Genomic DNA, 14,556 nt, shown 5'->3' on the forward strand with positions numbered 1-14,556 from the left:
TCTGAAAATCCTGCAGTCCATGCTCTTTGAAGTTGGCATTTCACTTGAATAAAGACTGCAGTATTTTGGCTTTCTTAGAATTTAATACCATTTGCTTTGCAAAAGAAGGGGCTACCTAACTTGACAGGGTTGCCTGAATAAATCTGAGACATTCTGATAAATTGTAGCGATAGAAAGAATGAATAGATAAAGCTAAAATTTCAAAGCCGCAGCAAATGCATCCATAAAATAGGGAGAAAAAGTAAACCCTTCAATTTAAAATGCACTTTTTGAGTTCCACTTTCAGGAAGAGAAAAGGTTTTGTTAAAAACGGGGGGAAAAAAGGAGGAAAAAAAGCCCCCAGCCAAATATCCGAACTGCTTTAAGAGTTTGAAGGTGCAATTCTAAGCCTTTGAGAGACAGAGATAAAATGGATGCAGTAGATATCTTTCATGATTCAGCAGTTATTCTCTCAGTGGTGGGGGAAAAAAACATGTTGATCTTTGTAACAATAGAAGAATGCTTATTCACACCTTTTTTTTTTTGAGAACATTGTTCAATATCTGTTAAAATGTTTAATATCTTTGTACTTGTCCCTGTAATTAACAGTATTCTGCATTATGTTCTATGCACTTAAGAAGACTGGTCTTGCATTGTATTTAAAAAACACTTTAATATTTAATTTGTAGTCACACCATACAAATGCTCTGTGTGTACTTGTGGTGCATCTTCTTTGACTGAATCATTTCCAAAAAGAAAAAGAAATAAGCAAGTCTTACAGTACCTTTTTTTGTTACTTTAATTCACCAGTTGAAATCTGTTGATCAATTCTAGTATGCAAGCATGATATTGACAGCACAATCTGTACATATTATACCAAAGCGCTTACAGTATTTGTGGTTTCTAGAACTAGTCTAGTATTCCAGTATAACTGGATCTTAGTCTTCATTCATTTTTGTGACTGAATAAAAATAGACTGAATTTCTGAATTTCATATGTATGTAGAAAGAATAGTACAATGCTATTGCCATATGTCTTGATGTTTAACTTATTCTAAAAAATACTATGGTATTGTAACCATTTCATATTGTATAAAAGAAACAAAAGTGGACTGAATATTTCACAAATTCTTTTGAAAACTGGCTTGTGTGTGAGTATGGGTTATGCAAGGAAAAAACATGACACAGTTGTAAATGTTTGTGCTTACTAGAAATGGTTTCCATGCATTGTGTAAAGTAATCTTCTATTTTTTTAATTTACAGTAGGTTTATGTGATATTTAAAATAATCCATTTGTGCTTGAAGCTGTCAGGAAAAATTAGCCTGGGGAAAGTTGTGCCATTGCTTTGAGTTTTTGTGTTGGGGGGGGTTGGTGTTCTGGGTTTTTTGGGGGGAGTTGGGTGGTGTTTGGTTTTTTGTTTTTTTTAAATGGGAACTCCTATCAGTGGAGATCATGGTTTGAAAGCTAAGGGCACAATCATAGGACTATTGCTCCCAGCCTTTTGGTAGTATAAATCAATGATTTGTTATCCAGCTATTTCAAGCTCTTTTTTTTTTAATATATATATATATAAACTTATTTGTTTAATCATAAACGGTGGTTTTTTGAAACAGTGTGATGTAAACTAATGCTGTAATGCCCATTAATTTAGCTTTCACTGTGTCCAAAAAGGAAACACATTTGTATACCCTAATAATTTTGTATGTGTTAATAAAAACAAATAATAATGCCTCTGGTTGATTCAGAAAAGTAGGCTTTTGTGATTAAAAAAACTACTATTCTTAATTTTTATTTTAAAAAAAATAGATTCCATCTGTGGAGAGCACTGTTTTGACAGTGGTACTAACTTACTCCATAATAAGGAAGTGTCATTATTTTAACGAGCCATTAGAAATAATGTAATAAATGTTGCCAGATATTTTATTGATTTTTTTTTTTCTTTTCTTTGTGCAGTTGGCAAGGATAGAGATTAGTTTAAATGTTACCAGCTAAACAGAAAGTAAATATCTCATCATTGAGAATTCTGCTGAAAGATATTTTGGGCCCAATTTATACTTTATATTTTGGAAAGATTTTTTTGTTATTTCTCCAAACTCTGGACAGAATGGGAGATTTGTCAGAATAGGCTAAGCCCTTAGTACCCCTAGTACAGCATATGTATCTCATGAAGCATTTGTGTAGCTCCCTCCTCCTAATGACCACAATGTGGCTGGACCAAGCCTTAACATCTCCTGTTAGTTTTAAATACGTGTGATGCTTATAGCAGCCTGTATCACATATTCAGCACAGATGTTGAAGGAAGTAACCTCACTTCAGAATAGTAGTACCATTATTTTTTGAGCTTTTCAGAGTCAGTCTGGATAGCTGAAGCAGCTTCCACTGATTGAGGCTCAGTTCCAGAGATGTTTACATCTGTGATGCTGCAAGTATGTACAGTTGGAGGCTCAAATCTTTACATGAGATTTGAACTGGGCCTGGATGTGCCCATCCTTGCTACCCAAGTATGTTGCTCCATTTTTTTATTTGTATCTTTTTTTTTTTTTCCCTTAGAAAACAAGAGCCTCAAAAACTAGATCCTGTCATCTTTCTGTGACTCCAAAGGAGAAGGCACAGATGCACACTGCGGGGTAGCCACTCTGTACGTTTGAGCATCCGATTTCTCAGAATACAGGTATTTTGAATAGTTCTTAGTAGCAAGCCTATATCGCTCTGCAACAATGAGTGTCCTAGTGCTTACAGGAGTATTTGCAGAAATCCATTTTGAACGGAGTGTAAGGGATCTGTTTTTATAGCTCCAGTTTTCTAAGTACTTTGAAAAGAACTGTGGCAAAACCAGAGGCTATTGTTTCTGATGAATCTTTAGTGAAGTTATGCACTGTAAAACCCAGCAGAGTGGAGAAACAAGTTCTGAAAATACCTGTCTGATGCCCTGCATTGAATAGCAAAGCCTAAAAAACGGCTAAACTACTTGGACTTAGTCCAGGGATTTTTAAATAGGGTGCCAGGTCCTCCTTGAAAAGGGTTCACAAGCAGCTTCTGATTAATCAGCAAGCACAGGTTTAAGAAATGCAGCTAAACTGAAAACACCTTTAGAGTTTGAGATACAGCCCATAAGGATTCCATTCAGCCTGCAAGTGAGCATTCATTTCCAAACTGAAATGAGAGTTTGACTCTGTATTGGGAAGGAGACAACAGTGCAATAAGAGAAGGAAGGTTGGATCAAAGAGGTTTTGTAGAGAAAGCCAGGCTACAGGCTTTGTTCAGAGCAGCATTTACTGCCAGTCCCCCCCATTTGAGGGGAGGGCAAGACAATATAGAAAAGGTAAGGTTTGAAGTTGGATTAAGTATGCATAGCATGATCCAGTCAGCTTTGAATTACTTGGAACACTTTTGGAAAACTCTTTTGAACAGTTTGCTGGCTAGTGAGATCTCCACATAACCTCAGCAAGCATGTTTCTGAAGGTACCCTGGCTTTTAATTTCCCCTTGCCTTCACCCCCGGCTCTCCATGCCTTTTGGCACTCCTTGGATTACGTGAAGTTGCTAACTTGCAAATGTACTGTTGAAACATCACCCTGTTAAGTTCTAGCCCTGTCAGCTCCGTTCCCTGTGAGGACCCTTCAGCTTTCATGTGTGTTCTGTAAGCGGGTGAAGGAAAAGTAATACCGTGAAGTGACAGTCCCTCTCTGGTGAGCACTACATCTAATTCTGCACTGGTTTAGAGCTTTGCAGAAGCACCTGTAGCCCTTTGTATTGGTCTCTCTAGCTCCTATCCTAAACTGGTAAAACTGATTGTGAATTACTGCCATTCTTGCCTGCAGAGGCATGTGTTTAATAAGCAGAGAAGTTGCTTTAAACTCCTGAGTGCAGTACTAAAAGAGTTTGTCAAACTTGTGCTTGCCAAAGTCTCTAGCAAAACTCTCATTAGTTTGAACTGGAAGGACTACCATGTATCAGCATCCTTCTACAATTTTTTGAAACTTTTTTTTCTTTTCAATAAATTAAGGCCAATCCAAACATGTCTTAAGTGTGAGCTGGTTCTTTGCTTCAGTCTTTTAAATCTTTGGTCACTAACCTTCCTGTTCTGTAATTTTCGCTCATTCAGTGTAGGGATTTCCATAATGTGTCCCCTTATTACAGTTATCATTAGTTCCCACCTCTACCATTCTTTAGAAGCTTACAAATTTAAGTAGAGGCAATCATTGAAGACTGTACACTTAGCAGGTAGTTGCAAGTCTGAGCAACTGTCAGGATTGGATGGTGGAAATTAGTTACCACTTTCTGGGAAAGCATGTTGATGTGCTGCTTGAAAAGAGGTCCTAGAAGCACTAGAAAAAGCCCAAGCCTTCCCTGTCATATGATGATGAGAGTGAGAGAAGTCTGTACTTTTGAAGCTTCCCTGTTGACTTTTTGAGGTTTGAGTCAGACTTGAAGTTTCTTAACATGTGTAACACATTTCCTACTCATTCCCTGTCTGCATATCTCCTACCACAGACTAGCATTTCTCAAGTCTAGAAGCCACAAACCCAGCTATCAGTGAGGTGACTGTCAATGATGCACTGAGCCATCCTGGATTTTTTTCACCTCCTCTTTGTATCCATTCAAGTTCAGAAACAGCTAGTCCTAACATTTGTTCAGTCACAATTAATAAACTGCAGTGGCTTCCTAATTTTTAAAAAAAGAGTTGCAAGTAACACATTAAGGTCTGTGCTGAGTAACACACTGCAGTAAAACTGAGCAGACAAAAAGATTTCAATCTGAGTTCTCATCTTAATTCCAGAATATTTTTTAATTATAGTCCTTATACAAGCCCTTTTCTATAAAAATATTTATCTTATCTGAATCTGCTGATTTATAAGAATGACAGCATATATTTGCACACCATGCATAGGTAATTTATGCACACATATATCAATACATAGTGTAATTGCATATGCATATGGCTGCATATTCATGTTAAACCTAATTCCACTCTCATTTATGGTAATATAAGTTGGGAGTAATTTCAATGAATTCAATAGAACAGGGCATATAATACTGGAGTCATGTCTCAACAAGGATTGTAAGTTACATGTGTGAGTATCTAGGCTCGTGTTGGCTGCTTGTACTGCTTTGTAATTGCCAGCTTACTGAGGCAGGTCAAAATATAATAATTTGAAAGAACAAATATGTTTTACTAATTTCTATGACCCCATCTCCACTATAAATGACTAGTTTGCAGCCATATTTCTACATGACCAATGTAACAATTTTACTATGAAAAGTGCCATCTCTGCTGGTAAGATGGCATGAGACAGATCCTGTGTAGATGTAAAACACTAACTCTGAATGAGCTCTGCCAGTCTAGGCAAGTTCAAAATCTGTACGGATATACCTTATGACATTCAGACAGTCTCCAGCCAAAAATTCTCAAAAAGAACAAAATGTGTGAGTGTATGGCATATAGAGATGTGCAAGAACCGGGAGCAGCCAGAGTGACTTCAGAGGAGACGCTAGGAAAACAACATAACTTACTGGAGAGGAGACACGTTATTGCTGCTCTGGGAAGCTGACATCTGCACCTCTGTGTGGGATGATATAAACCTTACGTTAGATTCCTGAGCACAGAGAGGCCATGTGCAAGTGAGAGGTATACGCAGGCTTCTCAGGCTACAAACAGCTTGAATAGAGTGTGCTCCAAACTAACAACTTGCCTAATACTATCATATGCACAATAATGCAGGGCTTATTAATAATATCTACAAAAATGAGAGCTTATCTCTTTTCAGAAAGTCACTGTGCAGAGCTTTCAGCCTTCACTGATATCCTATAGACCGTGAGTCTCTCTGCCTTCACTCATTTGAGTGAAATCATCTATGTAGCTTGCTTTCCCAGCACTCTGCCTCCCCCTGCTTTAGCAAAAAACCATGTCTTTACCCTCCGTATACAAAGGATGGAGTAGCTAGAGCTTCTGCTGCACCCATCCTTACCCTTCATCTATTTCTTCATCTCCTTCCTTTTCGGGGGGGGGGGGGGGGGGGGTAGGGAGGGGGGCATCTGAGTTTCTCTCAGTGCTGTGGAGTTGGACAAAAATCTCCAGGCTCCTTTTGCTTTTTCTCAGCCTTGTCTTGCACAAAGAAGAATGAAAAGCAGTAACTGGGAATCAAACTGGGGGGCTGTAATTTAGAAAGCCACCACAGGGTGGTTCCAAAGGGTGAAGGAGTGCATGGAGCACATAGTTACTAATGCAGGTGAGATTTGTGTACTTCTGTGTGTTACCACCATTCACAGAGAACGAATCTTTTATGAGGGGTTCCTTCTAGAGTATTATTTGTGGCAGAAAGGCAAAATCGTACTTTATTAAAAAAACAGTAGGAACTGAATGGAGGAGAACCCATTTTTGAAGCTATGTGTGCATGAACATCCACTGCTAGTGAGCGGGTGATGGTATTGTGGGAGATGAAGCAGGAATGGAGAAAGATCTGCATGTTAAAGATGAAAGGAAAAATTTTGTTATTCTCTAATTCACTTTCTCTGTTCCTACTTTTTTCCCTGTTGCATTTGATAAAGGTACTCTCCCTTCTTTTTCCTGTATTCTGTCATGATAAAAGAAAAAATTCTTTTAAGGGGCAGTTGGGAAGCAGTCTCAGTTTCTCACCCATATCTTTGCAACACTCTTCATGGTAAAGAATGGGGGTTTTCCCCTCACTAGGACCATGCAGTTCAGCTCTAAAAAAAAAAAAAAAAAAAGCAGTGCCTTCTCTCACCTTGAGCTGCCAGCACTGCATTACACACTCTTTGCTCTCTTGCTAGTGCCCTTGAGCAGATGTAATGGGAGTCTGGTACGTGCTCTGAGGATGCGTTCTTCATGCAGAGGAGGGGAAGGGCTATCTACAGGTAACTGAGCTGATTTGGAGCTCAGGAGACCTGCATGAAAACTCCAGCCATAACTCTAACTTTCTGTTTAATTTTAAGCAAAGCTCTGCAAAGGTATTTTACGCCTCAGTCAGAATAGTAGTGTCTGACCTCATAAGAAAATTGTGAGAGTAACTGAGCTAATAAAGGCTTGGATGTATGCTGTGATATTGCAGAATATGTAAGAATACAGTTCTATAAAATCCTTATTGTAGAAGATTATTGCAAAGGTAGTTTTTGGATATTATACTCCCTCACCCTTTATTTTTAAAAAAATCTTCAGTATTCATAAACAGTCACTTCCTCCATCATCAGTCTTTTTGTTTACAACAAAATGGCAATAAAAAGTAAATTACTGTGTTTTCAGACCTAAAGAGCAATAGCCACTGTTTGATGTCAACTCCCATCCCCTCTCTATTACCCTTCTGTGTGACTGAAAGAAATCAATTTGTTGTTAAACTGGCGTTTATTTTGTTTTACATGTCAGGCTATTATTGCAGGGAATGGGTGAATTTTTGGGGGGGCCATTTTCTGAGTCTGGCCTGTGAGGACATGTTCAGCATGGGTATATACTGCTGCACTCTTCTGGATGGAATTAGAACTGGCCAGACCAGCCGTTTCATTGCTAACAACGGGAGGTGATTCTGGTTCTGCCACATGGTAGATGCCTGTGTAAAATCTACACAGGCGTGCTTTAGAAAAATAAGATCTAAGTTTTCTTTCCTCTTGTTTCAAGAGGTTCCTAGCAGTAATATCCCAGGCAATGCCTAACTTGATGTAGATTCCTTCTAACACACTGTATTTTGTCTTATGAAGCCTGTTGGTCATTGTAACAGACCAAGATCATGATGTGTGCAGCATAAACCAACTGTTACTGCTTCAAACTTTGAGATAATAAATACACATGATCCCGTTAAGTAATGGAAATATATCAAGTGTTGCACATCTGGTTTCAGGGATGCATATAACCTAGACAAAAACAATAGTCAAACAGGGAAAGTAGAATAATTTCCAGGTCAGTAATAATAACTGTTCACACAACACTCAGGGGAAATCAAGCATGCGTATTTGCATTTGGATACATACTGCAAACTCAAGAAGTCTGCATACCCTTCTATAAAAGCATGCCAAAGTTTCTTTGAAAAGTTGTGTTTTTCATCACATTAATTACATGTTGGATATGGATAGAAGACCACCATCGTGACATTACATCAACAGCTTTTGCACTAATATAAATACCACAAGGAATCCTGCAAACTAAAGTGAGCACACTCTACCCCAGAAATCTCTGCAGAACATGATTTAGCAGAGCAGACCAGAAATATCACCCTACTTGGCACCCTGCTCCTGAAATTTAGAACACCTCATGGAGAGTGAAGCTTTTCTAAAAAGCGAGAAGATCTCTCTCTGATTTCCAAGTTCGCCTTTTGTCTTTATAGTTTCTATCTTTATATTAAATCACAGTTCTTTCTTAGATGTATTTCTCCTGTGCTTTAACATGGATGTAAGTGGAAAACTAATACAGTGCCTTTGAAAATCCCAAAATTACACAAATTCTGTGAACAGCAAAGAGTGCGCCCCTTTCCTAACTTAACATCAAAGGAGAGTGTCAGGGCATTTCAAATGAAGATAAAAATGTTTAATTCTGTGTATAGAAAATACTTTCAAGTGAAACGTACATTGGAAGGAGAAAGCTCCCTCCCCAGTGTTTTGGCCTTGCAGCCTCTAAAGTCCCAGGACTGAGACTGAGTCACAAGCCGAATTTGAATGCTTTATTTGTTGTTGTTCTTGTCTAAAATAATTATATGCTGCCATGTTAGTGGAAGAAGGTTACTGTATGGAAGAAGTAGCTTGGGGTAGCTGGATATTCAAGACAGTTGTATACTTTATAGAAGCTATGTCTAAGCTGGAGGATAGTCCAAGTTCCTGGATCTGGGTGCATGACTCTGTGTCCATCCAGGTGCGAGAGTCAACTCACAGCCTTCTCATGTCTTAAGAACTAGTGTCCTAAGGCATACAAGGGCATGCACCTAGGGTTATTTTTGTTGCAAACTGCATAGCTTAAAATGTGTCAGAATAGTAGAGTTGGGTTGGGTGTGCTTTGAGGTTTTTTTCTGCATAAAGCGGTGATTGACTTCTTCATCCCACTTTTCCAATCAAGGGTGTTGGCACCAAGTGTTACACTCTACTTAGTAGCTATGTGGCTTCATTGCACCAATGCAAAACTTCAGAAATATAATTTGATTAAATGAAGGGAATAAACAAATGTACTTTCATTCTCAGTCCTGAGAATTCTTACAGAATCTAAAGCTAAGTGGGAATTAGAAATGTGAGAAAAAGGACCCAAGCATAGAGAAATCAGTGCCATTGGCATGTTAAGTAGATGTGGTTTGAGAACGCTCAGATATTCAGCATTGTATTCCTCCATCCAGCCCAAACTGTAATACATTATAATTCCAAGTGTTGTTAATATTCCATTTTTATCTGTTGTTTACAGTGTGAAAACCAAGCCCAGTGTTGCATCCTTACTCAAGGACTATGTTATGAGATCTTTCTTATGTGGACTGTGGTATAAGGAAAGATTATTCACATGATCAAAACATGGCCTTCCTACATATTTCCTCAGGTCTTTTGCCCTGAGACAGTGACTCTCATTTTTAAAGTGCTAATTTTGAGTAGCAGTACGCAGCAGAAGTATGTTATTTTTTAATTTTTAGAAATGAATACTGTCTGTGCAACTTTATCATGCATGAAATTGACAGTGGCTGTTGGAATTACACTATTTAATCTGTTGAAAAGCTTGAATTCACACCTACAGGTAACTGAATAGCACTCGGTTTTGTAAAACAGCCAAATAATGGCAGTATTATGCCGAATATCTGACCAGTGGAATACATACAAGTTCTCTTCTGCAAGTATTGAAATATTGCTGAGATCTTAATGTTCATGGCTTTAAAAATTGAGAGTAAAGAATTGTAATCTCATGACTTGCTCCTTTCTCTGCATTGTTCAGCAATGTTTTTTCTGTTGTTGAGCACTTTTTCTGTTGTTTCTTGTGCTGTGTTAAAAGCTGGACCACATTCCAAGTTTCAAAGTGAGGATCTTGTATAATCTGTGCACTTCTACTTCTGTCTTCTGTTATTCCCAGATTCTGCTCTCACATAATAAATGTATATTTCTGCTGAAGTCAATACATAGGAGGAAAATTTTTTTTTTCCAGGCCAATGGTAAGGACATCTTTAAATGTTTTGCTATAGCAGGTGTAAAGCAGGATAGATGGGGGAAGATGTGTGGTAAGATGGCTCTGAACCTCTCCGCTAGAATTTTTCTACAAAGAACACGTGCCAAGAAAAAAGACCCACAAACCCTCTTTACCGGTTGGATTATTCATCACCTTCTTCTGGGTTCGTGGTCCATTCTTGTTCTATTTTCATAGAAAACTGAAAGGCCTCGAATTTTGGAGCGGTAAGAAAGGAGGGCCCTAACTCATTTAGAGCCCTAAACATCATCCTAAACAACAACAGAAAGTTCCTCAGTCTCTCAGCTTCTTTCACATGAAGTGACCAGAAGGCCACTTTCGGACACAAAACAGGGCTAATGCATCTTCTCTCTTCTTTTTCTATTGCTCATCTTTTCTTCATACTTTTCTTCTGCATTCTGGTCCCTCATATGGATCAAAATCCAGTTAATAGTCGAGCTCAAGGCAGCCCTTTAATCTGTGATATTCTAGTGAGCTATAAATCAGATAGACTCATTTGTGAGTTTCTTCAGGTGCAAAACATGATAAATGTGCCGTTGAACTTGTAGCCTTGCCATTCATCTCATTTCTTCCTAATGTAAGCTTTTTGAATGGTCTTGTTCTGAAGATCTTGGCTCGTGGAAACATTTTGAGACAATGTAGAATGCTTATAGAAAACTAAGGGAAAAGCAGTAAGGAGGAGGGATATGGTCAATTGTACTTAGTGTTCCAGACCACAGTGATACTTGTGTGGTAGCTGCAGAGCTTCAGAGGTGTTAATGAAACAGTCTTTGTCATTCTTGGGATAAAGGAGGATATTGCTGTCCTTGGCTTTTGAGACAGGGAAGGATAGTCTCCTCAGATGTAGTCTTGATATTGTTATGACTTCTAGGTAATTTTCAGACGTTCTGAACATCCGTAACTCCAAATTAAATCTCTGTGTTGTTCCCAGACAATCCTGCCTCCCATTGTAACTTATTGCAGGGTCTTTTGGTTATAAGATTATCCGACAGGGTAGAAGGAGGAGGGAGTTTTATCTACAATGTCATCCAGACTTGCAGCAGCTATGTGGGAGGAAAGCATCTAACTTCAAAGTATCGGAACTGGAATTGTACCCTGATACCCAGAGGTTAAGCAGGTCTGCCTCTCATCTCCCTGTTATCATAATCACAATACATTTTTTCAGCTAAATGCAAGGTAGCAGGATAGATCAGATTATGGTGAGTTCCCCAAAAAGCCAACATACCATCTTAAATCAGAGACAATACTGACAAAATAAGGATCAGCTTTAGCTGAAATGCAAGTATTTGCTGGGAAGAAGGGAGTGAAGCATGAATCAAATTCTACCCAGAGTTTGCAAATCAAAGAACTACTGAGTTGCAAGTGAGTTTTTTCAAAGGACTGCAAGAATATCTACTAGAGTACCAAGGGACTTCTGTCTTATGGTGAATTATAAGCAGAAGACAGGTGCAGGCATTGATTTGACTAAAACATTCAGTTTGAGACACAGTGGAACTTTTTGCTGTTTGATTAAAATTCCTTGTGCTAAACCACAAGCAGTTCTTCTCTTTCACTTTGTCCCAAAGGGCTTGCTGTAGCAGGGGACACTGAGCAAGTGAGCACGTTATCACTCTATTCATTCAATATATACACCTTCTGCTAGCTGTGCATGGATAGGAGGGATTGAGTCAAAGCTGAACAAAGAATTATGGTGCTGTTGGAATTTGGCCACATCCATATAATGCCACCTTAACTCCAGTATGATTGTGTTGGTATACGTCGGAGTAAATTGTGCTCCTGTGCTAAGGTAAGTTGTAGGTCTTGTGCTATATGCTGCAGAGCGTAATACCTATTCTCATTTTGCAATTGTTGTGTGTGGTGTTGTACTGGGTCTGGCTGAGCCGGAATTGGTTTTCCCCTGTAGCAGCCCTCATGGTGCTGTGTTTTATGCTGGGAGCTGGCAGGGTGTTGATAGCACACTGGTGTTGTGGCCACTGCTGAGTAGTGCTTACACAGCACCAAGGCCCTTTCTGACATTTCCCCCCCCACAGTGGGACGGGGTGGGCAAGATCTTGGGAGGGGACACAACCAGGACAGCTGACCCGAACTCACCAAAGGGATATTCCAGACCATATGACGTCTGCTCAGTATAAAGCTGGGAGAAAGGAGGAAGGGGGTGGGGTCACCCTTGGTCCTCCGAGGCAACCACTACGCGTATCGGAGCCCTGCTTCCTGAGAAGGCCCGACATCACCTGTTCATGGGAAGTAGAGAATAAATCTGTTTTCTTTTTTTGGCTTCTGCACGCGGACCTTTGCTTCGCTTTGCTTATATTAAAACTGCTTTTGTTTTACCCACAAGGGTTGGGTTTTTTTCCTATCTTATTTTCTTTCCCCTCTTTGCCCTATTGAGAAAAAAAGGGGAAGGGGGGGGGAAGTGATAGAGCGACTTGGTGGGTACCTGGCATTTAGCCAAGGTCAAACCACCACAGGTGTTTTAAGGCTGAATTTGTTTTCAGTATTGTTCTCATTACTATACATGCAGCTTCCAGTAATGCCTCAATGCCCCAACTTGCAATATTTTGTGGAAATGAAGTGAGTGAGAGCATGTATGTATGTAGAGTTACCATCTAATAATGCTAGATTTTATGACATGAGTAAGAGCTATTAAGAAATTGGTTTGTGATTCTTCAGACATTCTCCACAAAACCTACTGCTGTGAGTCACCCCACTGAGATTAGTAGGATCAGACTCCAGTTACAGAAGCTGGTCGTGGTGACACAGATGTGCTGGACTGGTCACTGGCCTTGTTTCAATTTCAAATATGGAACTGTGATTTTTGGAAAGATGGAGATGAAGACAATGGGCACCTTTCACATCACAGTTGAAAGACTACGTCAGGATACATTTATCGAGAAGTTTTCAGGGTGGACAGCCATTAGCAGTATTTTGTTGTTGTACCACAGTTATTGTAATGTTCGCACACAAGAAGGTGTTGCAATTGTACTATGAGCTGGGGAAATCATGGCGATTCTGCTGCAAGACTCTCACATCACACTGTTCTCTGCCATAACAAATGTACACACCAGCAAACGGCTTGGCACAGAGGAGGGTAAAGTTCTTTCCTGAGGTGAGGGAAGGGAACTTGCCCCACCCCAGTGATATTGTTTGAGCTTCAAAAGAGCCTCTGTTTGAGACTTCTTGAAGTTTCTTGGTAAATTGAGATGCTGCACAGAGCAATTAGAGACCAGACCTAAAAGTAGAAATGTTTAATCCTTACTTTTAGCAACCTGCATTTTATGAGTGCATCCCACTCAGTGAAGTAGATTAGTAAATAAAATTAAAGACAGGGAAATGTAGGCATAAAAATAAATCATTTTCTCATAAGCAGACGGTATGCTTGTATTAGAGCCAGATGAGAAGCAAAGAGATTATAGCCTGAAAGTTAAATGTCTCTTGGAGCAGTTTCCCTTGACCATAGTCAGATCTCAACTTTGGGATCAGAGTACACTCTGAAAAGAAAGAAGTTTCTTTTCTTTACTTGAAATGACCTTGTCTGTTTTGCATCCAGAAGTGTGATATTTACAGTTTAATAATTCTCTGATGTATTTAGCAACGAGGGACTCTTAATTCTTAAATTCTTTGAAACATGTTGGTTTTGGTAGATAGGCTACATGTGCTGTGCAAACCTCAACAGTTATTTAAAATAGCTTACATAAGGAAACCTTTCCTGAGAATCTCTGTGTGTATGTAATAGATGGGCTTTACTGCCCTGTGAAGTGGATGATGATTTCTCAGGCACTCAGATTCATGAAGTCTTAGTTTTGTTTCTTAATCCTGTGAAGGAACAAAGCCTAATAATGATTTTTGAACCCTGTGTGCATAAGCAGTACAGCCAAACTTTAATTATTAGTAGGCAGAGACCTCTGCTGGAAATTGTTCAGTACTTCAGGGAAATACAGATTTCTATTCACAGTTAGAACAAAGCTTGGAAAACCCTCCTGGTGAGAAAGGTCAGAGGCTGGGGAAGGACTACATTAATGGCAGCATAGATATTCTTTATGTGGCTCTTCTCTCTGTCTTTTCTGTGAGAGCTGAATGGGTCTCTTTAAAGAAAATAATTGATCTAACTTGGATCTGTACACAAGTACAACAATGGTAACACTTTCGGACTGCTTCTGGGAAGAAACAGTCCATTTGACCCAGCAGTGTCTTGGCAGACAGCAGTATGTCCATGACACTGGCAACAGCCATGCAGGGGACGCACCTTTGGCTAATGCAGGGGACCCCAGTAGGTTGCAAAACTTGGTAGCTGTCAGAAGCATTGGCTTCCCATTTCTGTAAAGGAGACTGGTTTTGCATGGGACAGCACCAGAAACAGCAAGCTGCCAAAGCTCCTGAGATTCAACGAGTGTCTGCCAGGCAAATTTTGAAGAGTCCCAAGTTTCT

This window comes from Strix aluco, chromosome 12 (genome assembly GCF_031877795.1).
Source record: "Strix aluco isolate bStrAlu1 chromosome 12, bStrAlu1.hap1, whole genome shotgun sequence".
Lineage (NCBI taxonomy): Eukaryota > Metazoa > Chordata > Aves > Strigiformes > Strigidae > Strix > Strix aluco.